Here is a 16,120-nt window from a genome sequence, read left to right on the forward strand (position 1 = left end):
TCAGTGTGTGAAGGCCACAAGGAGCATGACATCTGTGCTTGCGATGGAGCACTGGTCTCTCAGTTGCTGCCTCCTGTTATTGCTGTAACAGGATGGACTCTGCTACTTTCAGACACGGTCAAGACACACATATGTTGAACACTGTCCTCTCCATTTTGCTCTCGATTACGTAAAAGGACCGTACCAATGCTTTAACAGTGAGCTCTGGACACGGTGTGGAGTTTTAATTAATCCAGTTGGATAAATACATGTTTTTATTACGGATTTAATGGAAAAAAGTGGCCCTTGCAGTGTCACACATGTTGGCCCACATATTGCCAACATGTTAGCCCCTACAAATTTCTGATAGAGATCACATTCTTTCGTTTGCATAATTCCAAATTTGTTGTGCCTGAATAGAATGTGAGGCTGCACCCGTATCCACAGCATCCCCGAGTGCACAACGTCTAGGGACTTTGCATGATTGCCTGTAGATTATTTGAACATTATCTATTCCCCCTCCTCTTTTTTCCTTATTTCTGTGGCTCTCTTCTGTGAGGATGCACACACATCCTTGGGCAAAAGAATCTAAAATAGATCATACAAGCAACTGGAGTAGATGCACAGGCACAGGAAGCAGCTCACGGGCAGACTTGAGTCATGCTGGCAAGATCATGCACCCTGAGCTGACAGCCCAACACACCCGATTACCAAGCACGTCATTTCTAAAACGCAGCCGTAGCCTCACTATAGGTCGCAAACAAGGGGGGAAATATTGAGATCTGGCGCTGATTTACCCATACATGAGTCCTGAATGTGCTATGGATTGAGCGCAGGGTCGGTGCGTACTTTAAGACTGACCTGACGAGCGTCTCCGGCTCCGGCAATTGTGGCTCATTCATTGTGTCATGTGGACTGCTGGCAATGGCATAACCTTTGTGGAGGGAAGGGAAGACAACACGGTCACTCTGGATAACAGTCTTGCAATGAACAGAAACAGACCCTGTCAGGCCATCTCAGCATCAGCTTTCAGCTGCACACCACCACCAACACACTCTACCAATCGCTCTTTGCCTTTTCCCTCACTTCCTCCTTCCATCAGTTAAGACAGCTCCTTCTTGATAAGGCCCTCTTGTGTGGCGTGCATGTTGCATTGATTTGGCAGGCTCCTATTAATACATTTCTCCTTTGCGTCCCTCTATGCTGCACCAGCCTCAGCTCCATCTTTGACCTGTTTTGTTGCGCACTTTTGGCCTGCCGAATGGCCGTATGGTGCTTGACACAGCCAGTGATTTCCTACTGATACACTTGGCTTACATTTAATACTTGTATGTATTATTGATTGATTTGCAAATGATTGATTTAAAGGGCCATCTGCTGCTCAATACCATGACTGTGCTGCCATTTTGTTGTTCCTTCCAGATAATGAATTGCTTCCAATTAGGGCACACAAATGATGGGCTAATATTTCTTGTTAGCGACAGACCATATTTTTCCTGCAAGATCAGGACCCCATGTAATTACTCAAATTCCCTCTCTTAACAACGGGCGGACGAGGATGTGTATTGAGACAGTGGGTTTTGGGCAGTGAGCAGCAGATAAATGTTTGAACCATCACTAAGGGGCATTCTCATGTCTCATTATGAGGCTTGTTAGGGCCCACATTACAGCTGCTTGACTGAGCAGCCTTAATAAGGAAAGTGACCCAACACCAATATGAGCAGCAATGTTCGTCCTCACAAGTCTATCTACTACTGTCTTCCATGGCCCTATCTCTTTCCTCTTGTCTGTCTGCCCCCCCTCCACTTCCCCTCCACCCCTTTGCCACAGCGCCCCACCACCACCACCACAACTACCACTCCCCCCGTGTGTTTGGCAGTCACACAGTCGGCCATGTGTGTGCTGAAGACGTTACATAATGCCCTCCTTTCACTGCACTCCAGATCAAAGAGAACAATCCAGCACAGAAAAATTGCTCCTTGCTGATTTTTCGTCTCTTCCACCATCACATTGTCTTATCAGACTTCAGTACCCAGAGACCGTACAGTAGACGGCATTATTATCTGCTCCAGCATTCTCCTTCATGTTGAAAACCAAACAGAGCAAATGGGGAATGATCAGAAAAAGCCATCCAGGTTATACCAGATAGGCAAGACTTGACAAAGATGCTTCAGGCGTAGAAATCTTCACACCTCACTTTTATTTGATGTGCTCTCCTTCATTTACGTGCTTCGTTACCAGCGTATGCAACTTTAACCCAGTCAGGGAAAAAAAAAATCAAGGAGGTGACGGGCAGAGATTGATTTTAATAAAAGAAAATGGAGTCACTTCACAGAAAGTCGTTGTAGCTTTGGCATTTATCCACAGGGGCTGGCCTCTTTTACATTAGGAAAAACATCCCTAAAACAAGTGATGCAATTATGATGAAACCATTATTCCTACTCGACATTTTACAGAATTCTCTTTTTACTTCTGTGTGAACAAGCCGAATGTTTGTCGCTGTTACGAAGAGCCTTAATGCGGCTAAATGTTCCACCACACATGCCCCCACAAAGCCAGGTAGCCTTGATAAAATTTAATTAATAGAATAAAAACCCCTCTCTCCATCAAGTGGAAGAAATGGTGACACAGAGAGGAAAAGAGCAAGAGAGCATCAAACGCTGTCAGAGAGGCCGGGCCTGTCCACAGCGTTGTGCGGATTGAAATAATGAGTGTGTGCTGGGGGAACATTTACCTCCAATGCCAAATGCAGGCAGCACATTTTGGGACCAAAGGGCACAAATGACAAGATAAAGAACAGAGAAAAAAAAGATGAGCCTTTAGTGTGCGATTTAGAGAGAACAGTTCCTCTGACAAAGGGGAAAACTAGTTTAGCTGTTGTACAGTGGTGTACAATAATCTAATAGGGTGACATAAGCTGTATTTGGTGCATGTGGGTTATATGTCTAGCATGCACCATTGTCCCAAAGTATCCCAAAAGTGAACCTCAGCTGATGCCCAAGTATTTGACTCCCTCCAAAGAGCCTGGATCAGCAGCAGTCCTTATCTCTCTAAAGCCCCCCAAGTGATGGAGAGTGGTGCGCTGGTCTGAGGGAGCAGAGCGGCTGGGGTTATCTCTGGCCCTCAGCCCGGGGGGGAATGTGCAGGTGAACCAGGAATAAAAGCGTCTTTAGGGCACGGCACATGCTCGCAGTGGTGCATAGCAGACCGTGAGCTGTGCGGCTGCAGCATCAAATGAATTGTGGGGGAATGGGAGAGGGCAAGGCTTCAGAGTGGGTTTGGCGCTCAAACTGTTATCACACCTGACAGTGTCTGGTTTGGGATCCAGTGGTGCACGCGGCATACGTAAGCGGCTGGTCATCTGTAAGGCAGAGTGATAGGGTGTGACGTGTCACACGCCACATTAGGCCTTGCCAGGGGATGTGTTTGACAGACCACAGGAACTTCACTCCAGCACAACGCTTTGCCTCCCTTCATATTGTCAGACCTATTTGATACTTCCAAGCTCACATCTGGGGTCTTATTTATAGAATATCGACTTGGATTTCATCCTTGATTTAGCCAAAATATATGGGAGTATGGGGAAATCGTAGAGTGAAAGGGGGCAGCCATTGACTCACTTGGGAGTTATTTTAAGGTATTTTAGTAGAGGACACTAATGAAGATTTTTCCAGGCCACAGACATCTGTGGTAATTCATTAACACTATTATTCCTAATGCACGATTAGTAAGTAACAATTTTAAGATCTTAACTTCAGTTTAAATTCCTGTGGTTAAAACTTAAGTAGTAATTCTGGGGGCCACACAGGTAGCACATTGTGCACAGGTGCAATGAGGGTTTATCACCATTTGAGACTGAATAATAGAGATATAACTTTCTCTCTGTGTCCATCTTTGACACAATGAAAAGAAATGTTTTCAGTACATAAATAACTGACTGAACTTGGAACTGGGAAGAATAGCCCAAGTGGGCTAAAAGAGATCCAAATAAACAAACAAACTACAGGAATGCTACACAGACGATCATTAAAACAGACATGCTCATCTCAGAGCACAACTTAAAATCACACATTAGAGGCAGGATTTCTGGAGCTCGTTCAATAAATAAAGCTTATTACTAGCTGCAGGAGCTAATGTTTTCAGTAAAAGTTTTTATATTGACATCTTTTATGTCAACACATAAGTTTCTGCACCTAAAAATAAGCTCTGAGTGGCGAGCTTTACGATGCTCTATTGTATGTCCAATTTATCTCAAGGATTAATTTGATTAACACAAATGCAAATCATGTTCCAAAAATTGTTGTGGAAATCTATTAAACCACAAGCCAATGTTTGACGGAAACTGCATCGTCCAACTGAAGTCAATTTAACCAAGTTGTGACTGAACGGTCTAAATGGTTTTAAATGATCCTCCGCTTCTCGTCTGCTATAGTGACAATTATGCTTGTTGAGGAATTAAAGTTTTTACACTAATTTTACTACGTATTTTATATTTTACACCCTGATGAATACTCTCTAGTCAAAACGCATGGGTTATCCATGTATTAATAAAGGATTTTTTTACTACAGTCAGAGTGCCACGGATGCATTTTTGGACTGCCTGCCTGTACTATGGACTTTTATACTGAGTGAGCTGGCCAGGTGTTGTTTTTTATCTTTATGTGACTCTTTGCCCCATCCTTGAAGAGCACCTGATTTTTTACAACTAACTACACAGAGCCTTCTCCCAGAGCAGCACTCTCTATTTTTCTTCTTTACAAGTTTTTATTTTGTTATTTTTCTCTGTGTTTTCAGTCTGTTTTTTGTTCTTTTATGTGGATCTTTTTATGCTTCCGTCTCGCCCAGTCCTCTTTGTAAAGGAGATTTTGAATCTTAATCTCGAAATTCTTCATAAAATAAAAGTTGAATAATGACTAAAAAAAATAAAAATAAATGATGACAGTTCATAGAGCCGAAAAGTGTCTTCAACCCTGACCTGAAAGTGGCAGTAGAGGATTTATTTGACTTTGCATAATCGTACATTGTGGGCTTGTGTGTCCTGAGCAAATATACTTTCTTTCACACTTGACAAAGACTGGATTAAATTCTTACAACATAAATCAAACTTGTCCTAAAGAACTCTTTCAAAATGTAGAGTTGAAGTTTAGAAATTCACCATTGTGCCATTTGACATTATAAGCATTTATTATGAACTAATAACTCACTCAAAATTGAGGTTTAAGGCATTCATTATCCTCCACTAAAGTAAGAGGAAGTTAAAGAATAATTCACATTAGTCAATCACTTTATAAATTATTCATTTTCATTGATTTTAATTTCTTTAAATATATGATGCATTTTCTAAACCTTCTGTAAGTGCACCAGAAAAGGTAGGATGGGATATATTTCAAAATTAAAAACATAAGCACTGAATAAATAAATATTATGTGCACTTAATCTGGATTCATTTAATATAAGATATCCAAACATGCTTTATATTTATTTAGCGTCCACAATATGTCTTGTGTGCTGCTGAATAGAAGTTATTTCTGACGTTCTTGTGTGTCTCAGTGAGTTAACACCAGTGATTGCACTCTGTTTGCTCCACTGTTTGGCTCTTTCTTGACCTCATTGACCCCTGCTGTGTCTCTCAGCCCTGCAGTGTGCGCAGGCTGCTCTCAGGGCGTCTTACCTGTCACTGTTTAGGTCAGAGGAGGGAGAGAGCAGAGCTGAGGTGCCTGAGGAGGAGGAAGGACAGACCGGGCAGGCCGCTGTGGCCCTGCCTGGTTCGGCTCACTCATCAGTGAGCACAGTTCCCAAACCTCTCTGACAGATCAGAATAGAAAGCATGCACCACATCATAGCTATGATTCACTGCAGCCCCAAGTCCAAGCCTGCCCTGAAGGCCCTCAGACCTCTTAATCATCGTGTGTGCCTGTGTGTGTATGTTGTTTAAGGAAGAGAGTGAGACAAACAGGGGATGAATGAGCTTGTTTGCATATGACAGTGCTTCTATAAAAGTTGCCTGTGTGTTTTGTACGTGTCAGAAAGAGTAAACTGCATCTTAACAGGCCTTCAAAATGTCTCCCAGAGCGCAGCACTGTACGTGTCTCGTGTTTTTGTCTCAGTTTTCTGTTCGTTTTTGAGGGGAGGGGGGAACTTATGCATGTGGGTCGGCTTGAATGTCTGTGGCTTGTTCTGCGCAGTCATAATGTGCAGTCAAGGGCAAAACTACATGAGTGAAAATGTCATGAAACAGAAAGAATAATGCATGCAGAGCACGTGTGGAGGTCACTTAGCCACATTTGCATATCACAAAGTGCCAAAAATAATCAAATCAGCTTTTGTTTGCACACAGACACATCCAACGAACCTGTGACTCTTCCCTACGATATATACAAACCAAATGCCTTTTGTTAGAATAAAAAACAAACAAACAGTGACACAAGAGTGTTTCCTTGTCTCTTATTAACTTAACATTTTATTTTAAAGTCCAGTGTGAAAGATTTCAGGGAAAATAGCAGTGAGAACCAACTGAAACTTCTCTCACTTAACTTTCCTTCACATTTCAGTGTTCAGGAGGTTTTAAGTGAGGGCCAAATTATCTGCAGGGGTCAGATGCATAAACGATGTGCACACACAAAAACCATGCATACACCCTTTTCTACACATAAACTGGTATTCATAAACAAAGAATATGCGGTGAGAGTGTGCAAACTTTATTCTTCAGACCAGGCGTACACACAGTTTTAGCTGAGATAGCTGTAGGTGATGGTAAGGACAAAATAAAACATAAGTCAAGAGATGGTTAACGTTGTTTTTAGGTTGTTTGCCAGTTTCACTAATTGTGTTTTTATTTTTGTAGGCTGCACAGCGTTCTCTAAAATATCAATCAAATGTACATTTCATCATTATCTTTATATACACTCACCTCCCTGTTAGTGATTGTTTAATGTTATCCTGTGAAGCACTTTGTAAACTCTGTTTGAACATGAGTGCCATGAATGAATCATTGACCGTCTTTCTGATGTTTAATAATTATAATGATCGAGACTTTAGAACTTTACTAAAAATTTAAAACTCATTAGACCTGGCCGTGAGGAATATGGTAAAGAAAGTGCAGTTTCACTGACTGACTCATATTGGCGATAGAGATGCACCGATCCAGCTTTCTCAGTTTCGATCCCGATCCCGATGCTGTGGCTTTGAGTATCAGCCGATACCCGATACTGATCCGATACCATGGTTGATCTAAAAAGCTCTATACCTTTACATGTAGAACAGAAAAGACTAGCGGCATCAGGCATTGATGACTACACAGTTCTTTCCTAAGATAAAATGAAACAAGATGAAACAGATTAATGCAATGATGAACTATTTATTTTTAACAAAAATAAACAATTGTGCAACAGCAGTTGAAATAGTGTAAAATACCTCCACACAGCAGATTCTCTCCTTCGCTCCATGACGTATGGCGTAGCTCACGTCGCAATAAAGGGAAAGGATCGCCTCAGGTATAGGTTGCATTTTCCGATACCTGATCCATCTATTTTGATGATATTGGGGCCGATATTCGGGGGCAGTGCCTCTGGAGTGGCAGAACGGGGTGGTGGTCCCCATCTTCAAGAAAGGGCACCAGAGGGTGTGTTCCAACTAAAGGGGGATCACACTCCTCAGCCTACCCGGTAAGGTCTACTCCAGGGTGCTGGAGAAGAGGGTCCAGTCGATGGTTGAACCTCGGATTGAGGAGGAGCAATGTGGTTTTCGTCCCGGACGCGGAACCGTGGACCAGCTCTTTACCCTCGCCAGGGTGCTGGAGGGGGCATGGGAGTTCGCCCAACCAATCCACATGTGTTTTGTGGATTTGGAGAAGGCTTACGACCATGTCCCCAGGGGCATCCTGTGGGGGGTGCTCCAGGAGTATGGGGTTGGTGGCTCTTTGCTAAGGGCCATCCAGTCCCTGTACCGAAGGAGCACGAGTCTGGTTCGTGTGGCCGGCAGTAAGTCGGACCTGTTCCCGGTGAGGGTTGGACTCCGCCAGGGCTGCCCTTTGTCACCGGTTCTGTTGATAACTTTCATGGACAGAATTTCTAGGCGCAGCTGAGTGGAGGAGGGTGTCAGGTTCTGTGACAGGAGGATCTTGTCCCTGCCTTTTGCGGATGACGTGGTCCTCCTTGCTCCACCGAACAGTGCCCTCCAGCTCTTGCTGGGACGGTTCACAGCCGAGTGTGAAGCGGCTGGGATGAGAATCAGCACCTCCAAGTCTGAGGCCATGGTTCTCAGCCGGAAAAGGGTGGATTGCCCACTCCAGGTTGGGAGGGAGGTCCTGCCTCAGCTGGAGGAGTTTAAGTATCTCGGGATCTTGTTCACAAGTGGGGGTAGGATGGAGCGGGAGATTGACAGGCGGATTGGGGCGGCGTCAGCAGTGATGCAGGCTCTTAACCGGTCCGTTGTGGTGAAGAGGGAGCTTAGCCAGAAAGCGAAGCTCTCGATTTACCGGTCGATCTATGTTCCAACCTTCACCTATGGTCATGAGCTCTGTGTAGTGACCGAAAGAATGAGATCGCGAGTACAAGCGGCCGAAATGAGTTTCCTCCGCAGGGTGGCTGGGCTCAGCCTTAGAGATAGGGTGAGGAGCTCGGACATCCGGGAGGGACTCGGAGTAGAGCCGCTGCTCCTCCACATCGAGAGGAGCCAGTTGAGGTGGTTCGGGCATCTGGTAAGGATGCCTCCCGGACGCCTCCCTTGGGAGGTGTTTCGGGCATGTCCAACCGGGAGGAGACCTCGGGGCCGCCCCAGGACACGCTGGAGGGATTACATCACCTGGCTGGCCTGGGAACGCCTCGGGGTTCCCTTGGAAGAGCTGACGAAAGTGGCTGGGGAGAGGACTGTCTGGGCCTCTTTGCTGAGGCTGCTGCCCCCGCGACCCGGACCTGGATAAGCGGAGGACGACGAGTATAAGTACGAGTACGGGGCCGATATTCGATCCAGATATCGGATCGGTGCATCCCTAATCGGCGAGGTTCTCCAATGGTGCCAGGGCAACTGTCATTACTCAGGGTTGTGGCGATTTATATTGTCCATAAAGCTAAGTCATCATCTACGGTGGTTTGCAGAACTGTGATGAATTAGCTTTGTGGACGCTACAGATTGCCACAACCTTGCATAATGACAGCTGCACCGGCGCCGTTGGAGTACTAACACATACAGCCCAGTCAGTAAAACTTCACTTTCTTTACCATATTTCTCATGGACAGGTCTAATGAGTGGTGGAGGGGCACAACTATTGAAATGCAGACGTATGTTTACTGAAATTTATAAAACAGAATCAGGCACAGCTTTATAAATCTGATGAAAAGAATGTGAATGCATATTTCAGCTTTTGTATGTACACACAGTTTTAGTCATGAATCTAAGCAGAGTTTTATGCATCTGACCCCAGGTGATTAAAACATGTAAAAACACTGAATAAAGTAGTTTCATGTTACAAATCAATGTTTCTCCTACGCTGTGACGTGCTGCTAGCTCAGCACCTGCTAATATTTGCTCACCTTTTTTCTGATCCAGATGTTCAGGAGGTTTTTAGCAGGTGCCGAATTGTCCGCAAAGGTCTCCTCCTGTCTTAAACAAACAGACCAGGTGATTTAAACATGTAAAAACACTGAATAAAGCCATTTCACATTACAAATAAGTGTTTTTATGACACTGCTTGTCGCGCATTAGTTGCTAACTACGGTGGTAAACGTGAGAACGTGAAAGACCCCATTTAGAGCCAGTGTTTGGTTTGTCTGTTCTGGGCTACTGTAGAAACATGGCGGTGCAACATGGCGGACTCCATGGACGATGACCTGCTCCATATGTAAATAGAAATGGCTCATTCTAAGGTAATGAAAACACAAAAATTCTAATTTTCAGGTGATTATACACCAAATAAAACATACTTATTATATTATATTCAATTTCTGCCCATATATCCCCCTAAATCATACACACTGAACCTTTAAATAAACTGACAGTAGTCTAGGGTCACGAACTTTCACCTGCTCTTAACCTTCCACCTCGCTCTCAGTTCCCAGCTATAATAAACGGAGGAGACTCAGCCAGCATCCCGAGGAGTGAAGTGTTAAGTGTGTGCTGGCGTAATCTGACAGAATTTATTTAGAATGCAGGTCTTTACTAAAGCTGCGCCTGGAGCAGCTGCCTGGTTTTGTCTTTACACTCAACCAGAGTATTTGTACACATTCACATACAATAAATCCACGTGCACATGAACACAAACACGAACACACGTGTGCATGCATCCATTCATGCAAACTGTGTGTACAAACACATCACATGCATGTGCAAAAAGCCAGCATTTGCACATACTGTACACACACACACACACACACACACACACACACAAACAGGTGCAGCATTGGCAGTCAGTGTGGGTTAAGTTCCAGGAGATTAGCTGCAGAATAATGAAATTCAGTGGAACACTGAGTACGTTTCCTCTGTTGTCATTTCTGTGTAAGAGCGGGGAAACAAATAACTCCATTTGATGTCGGCAGAGTTTTTCATTTGTCAGCTATTATCAAAGTCCCACAGCCTAAAGAGGCCCAGGGTAGAGCACAGGGCCTGAAACCCTTTGGGCAGGGAATCCAGGAGGAAGCCATTAGAGGAGCTTCACTGGAGAGCTAGCCCTTCCTCCCACTAGCTTCACATCAGGGCACAAGATCATCCAGAGCACCCACTGTGCGTGACATCCAGGCAGAATAACATGTCTTGCTCACCATGTGGAATTTCTCCTCATGGCTTACGTTTGGCATGAACTATCCAGTCCTGTGAATTAGCCGTCTCTGAAAATAGTCAATTAATATTAGAAAACACTGGCTCTTTGTTTTCTTTTTAATATTAAAATAAATGCCACACACGCAAAGACACACTTGAAATTATAGAATAGGAAAACGATTGCTGTTTCTTTTCTAGATATTTCCTGCACCCTGACTCGTTTTTGTGTGTGTGTGTGTGTGTGTGTGTGTGTGTGTGTGTGTGTGTGTGTGTGTGTGTGTGTGTCACTTCGCCTGTTCCTCGGCCTGATTTGCATTCAGTGTTTGACCCAGGCAGTAATCTACAATGACTCCCCCATAAGCCTCTGGCACATTGGGGAGACGTTATAAGCTGTGACAAAAGACAAGAAGAGCTACAGCAAACTGAAAGTAGCAGGGGACGGTCTCCTGATTAGCTAAAATTGTCCTCTTTATTATGACTTTAAATTCGCTCTCAAAGAGATTCATTTGAATCACAGCTGCTTTTTTGCAATATTCCTTGATTGAAATTGCGATGCCTTTTTTGGATTATGCAGGAAAACTGTAGGATTGTCTGTAAGGAGAAATTCAAACAGTAAAATATTTATTAGACACCAGGTTAGACAGGTACAGGGTTCTCACATGGTATTGTAGGTTTATGAGCTGCCAAAAGAGGCAAGATGGGGGAAGGGCAATGTAATGTAAATTGAAGGGTCTGTATAATTTCCAGAAGAGGGGGCTTTGTTAATTCAAACCCATAGATTTCCTTAAAGCGAATGTGATAAGCCCTTATGATTTGTGACAGGGTAACCTCTTTGGCATAGGCTTCAGAATCTGACATTTGCATCTGCACAGAAATCGTATGCTCCGCTTGCCTCCGAGCTCGGCTGCCTGAAATAACCGCAATATTTGCTGTGTCACGAGAGCACACTATCACACAGCAAAATCATCGGGAATCCACAGTTTCACATGTCCCAGAGTGCACCCGGTAATCTCAGATCCCACCCAGCTGCACGGCGAAAAAATGTAAAGCAGCAGCAGCGCAGTTTGTGACACCTTAAAAGTGAGGTGGTAAACAAGTTCATTTCAGCAAGGTTCATATTCAGATTGGAAAATGGAGCCCAATTAGCATATATGCAGAGAGGCTTTGCATGCTTGACATCCTCTCAGCCCCTCTGCTGGAAATAGCCATGCACACAACATCCTCTGATTACATTGATATGTAGATTCATGCATCTGCAAAGATTAGTTATTCATTAATGTATTTGCTTTGAATTCTCGGGTGAGTGTACCTCAGACAGAGAGTCTGGGGCAAACTAAATGCATCAGAGGAAAAATGTCACAAATGATCACACAAAATCCACATCAAAAATATGCAGGTTCGGTGACCCACAACAACATAAACCCAATAGGGCGTTACGATTAAGAAAATCCTTTGGCACTGGGGTTAAAAACAGAGAAAGTATAAACATAATTATCAGCCTTTTCATCTTCACAGCAGAATTAGTTTTTTTGCTCTAAGTGGGCTATGAGGATTAATCATTGCAGCCTGTGTGAGTTTATAAGCTGTAGCGTTCTGTCATCCTTTCATAAAAGCATCATGGATCACCAGTTTGCTTCTTCAGTGTCCTCTCTTGCGGCCACACTGCGAGCACTTTTTAACTTTAAAAATAGGCTCGTGACAGAGAGTGCCAAGAAATGCTAAACACCAAACAATGTCCCCTTGCTCAGATCTGGTCACAAAATGGAGCTGATAAGCCCAGAGACTGTGCATGAAAAAAAATAGTGTCACATTAATTAATGCTAATTTATATCAATTAATGTGCACAGTGGTGATACATATATTCATCTAATGCACAGTGTCAGTTTATGGTCAAGTTTATGTATATACCCCTTAATCATAGTTACAGAATAATCAATGAGCTTCATGTCATCCACATTATGAGACAGGAAATGAAAGTGACACCCTCAGACTTTGGGAGGGAGTCCATTTTATTTGTTCATTAAGGCGAAAAACTGTCTGATGAATATGGGCTGACAAAATGAAAACAGAATAATCAAAAGCAGTAAGACTGATTGAGTAAAAATGAAGGTTGTTCGGACATCAGCACCAAGTTGGCCGCCATTTTCATTACAGGGTCGTTATATGAACCGGTGTTACCCTGAAATTCAATACAAGTCCTCCAACCCATACGACTGCATAGGTCTTTTTTTTTTTCAACCGTCTATTACAGCCCACTGGAGCATTACATAATTAGAGCCCATACTGGTGGACGACAGAATAGCTTGTATTTGACTGTGAATGGTCACAGTTTTAAACACGTGGTTAACGTTGTGAAATGGTCATCGTTGTACCAAAAGTACGTGGTTGGATTTAGAAAATAGATCATGGTTGGATAAAATAAGTGCGTTTGCTATTATATAACGAAATGTAATGTGACATACTACGACATATTGTGTAGTATGTGTTTTTAGGTTTTTATGTTATATGCTTTATTTCTTCTGAACAATTATTGTAAGGCAGCAATACTTGTGCAGCTCCTGAGTCCAAGACAAATTACCTTACGGGGACGATAAAGTATACCGTATCGTATCGTATTGTATCATACATTATGCTACCTTGTTAAAATAACTCAATGTTGACATTTGGTTTCAAACAGGCATGAACACCGGACTCCTGGATGAAAGTTTGTGCACCTCATCTATCTCCCACTCTAAACGGACATAGTCGCTTTTTATATGAGGTCGCCTGACTTTGCTCCCGTCATAGTTACTGTGGCCACTAGAGGTCGCCACCTAAAAATACAACATGTGTCACAGTTGCCGCTTGAGGCTACAAACAAGCTGTGTGGTCGTATTTTGGAGGACAGTCTCAGAATTTGTGACCCGTCAGATTCTGTGATGTTAGAGGGTCAGCTCGAGAGAAAAACTGATGGACTGACCAAATATTGACAGATGAAACGTTATGACCCCAACACACCAAGCTGAGAGTGAGCCGTTGGTCAATGTCAGGCCATTGCTGAGCGTCCGTCGCTCTAGTTTTTGTAGTATGTTTGGCACTAGTTGGCTTTTTTTGGGGGGTATTCAACATGTTGAATTGGCATCGGAGACAGCGGAGCCTGTCTGAGAATGACATCGCTCTGATTGGCAGTTCAGCTCAGCGCACGAGAAGAGAAACGGAAGTGAGAAAAGCAAACAACTAAAGTCAAGAGATCAAAACAAACTTGTTATAATTGGTAACATAACTTGTGTTAGCCATTGAGCTCTTTAGCAGAAACAGCTCATAATTGTTTGTGTTATATTTGCTGCCGCACGGTAAACATAATTTGTTCTTTCTACATGGGGTTGTGTTGTTAATGTGCTAACTGGCTAACTAGCATCTTTAATCCGAAGTGTCGGTTTTTTGGTTTTCCTTTTTGAATAACAAATTTAGACTACCGCCACCTGCTGGTGTGGAGAGTTATTTCCTGTTACATAGGTGCAGAATGTGTGTGCTAGTTGGCTGGTGGCTGTTCAAGTGCAACTCAACACAGTTGACATGAGGCAACACAAGTTGGCATTTGTCGTCACTAGTTCTTTGATGTCAGTTTGATGTGTCCGGGCCTTCAACTAGGTCGCCTGACTTCCTTCTTTGCTCCCATTACGAGAACTACTACCACTCAAGGTTGCTGCCTAAGGATGAACCCAAATATGGGTTGTAATTACTGCTTGTACAAATGACCTGTGTGGTCATATATTTGAGGACAGTGTCGAAATTTGTGACTCATCAGATTCCGTAACAGTAGAGGGTCAGCTCTTGTAGAAGGACTGATGTACTGCCAGATATTGACAGGGCTCCATGGACAGACCTATCCACACATGGCCAATAGTCTCCTCTATCACAGCTAACAAAGTTTGTGACTCAGTCTGCATATTATGGGGTATTATGGGCTCTGTGTCATTGCAGTAGTATCTAAGTATCTAAATACAATGAAGGCACCATTTTTGGTGACACAACACATTAAGTCACTGTGATAAGTGGCGATGTTGCCAAATTTCCAGATAAGGCCACACAGTCGATGGGTCAGAGATGTCAGCGTAACACTGTGATGTGAGCAAATATTTGTCGTTGTAGAAATCTAGGGGGACACTCAGAAATAGGTCAACTATTTGCACATCCTCTCTGGTAGAGGAACAAAAAGCACATGCTTTACACCCAAGGAAAGCCCCGAAGAAAAAAAAAATGTTTTTCTTTGCATAAAGATTTTGGTAATAAAAAGTTCAGTCCATCACTGCAGAAACTGCTGAAAATTCCCAGCCCTATAACCTAAGACTAATTGTGTTCTGCTAGATTGCTCCCAACTAATCAAGAGCTTCCTCCTTCCTGTCCTCCCCTGCTGAAAATGATGATCAATGGCTCTTGTGGACGTGCGACATCAGTTTGGGTTGTCTCGGTGGTGACTGGTTTTCATAGGTAATGATGCTAAATTACACAACTGGGAATAAAGGAGGCTAGTAAGCCATCCATCAGGGGCTAGTTTATATGAGCTGCCACGAGAGGCATTATTCAAACCCCAGTCCACTCAAACACATAGCTTTCTGTCCCTATAACCCCCCCCCCGTCTCTCCCCCACACACACACATCTCCACACAGACACACACAGTTTGCCACGAGCTACCAAAGGGGACATCTCATTCTTTTATCCACGGCGAGTCATTGTGGTGGTGTCAGCTGGTGCCGTCTCTTTTATCACACTGGAAGCTAATGGAAGCAGCAACTGCAGGAGGTGGGGGAGAAGATGCAGGCACAAACACACACACACACACACACACACACACACACACATAAATACACACAGAGCCATAAGAGGTTGGGGAGATGGGGCGGGTGGGCACGCCAGGCCCCGGGGCAAGAGCTGTTCTGTGGTGATGTTTTTCTTGCCGAGGCCTCTCTATCAGCTTGTGTTTCTGACACTCCATAAACCAAAAGGAAAGGCCTCGGACGCTTTTCTCTCATTCTTTCTCTTTTACTGTAATGTTCAGTTCCTTTTCGCCCCTGTGATACAGCTAAGCTGGGTCATACTCACCCGAAACAACCAAAGAAGAAACACCTGGCCTCATTTTCACTAAGCAAAAAATGAATCCAGCTATACGACACTTTTTTCCACCTAATCCCTGCCTGTTATTTTATTGGTTGCACATTTTCCTGTGTCTCTTGACTAGAAATACTCTACGGACAACAACAGGGTTTATCTACAAGAGCAGGAACAATAGCCAATTACTGCAGGAGGATTCAGCGCAGCATATGTCTTTTGATAGGATAGTTGGGTTGACCTAATTTCCCGATAACAGCGTCGAAAAGCACGGGGGCCGCTACTTTAAACACACATGCT

This window comes from Epinephelus moara, chromosome 16 (assembly GCF_006386435.1).
Source record: "Epinephelus moara isolate mb chromosome 16, YSFRI_EMoa_1.0, whole genome shotgun sequence".
Lineage (NCBI taxonomy): Eukaryota > Metazoa > Chordata > Actinopteri > Perciformes > Serranidae > Epinephelus > Epinephelus moara.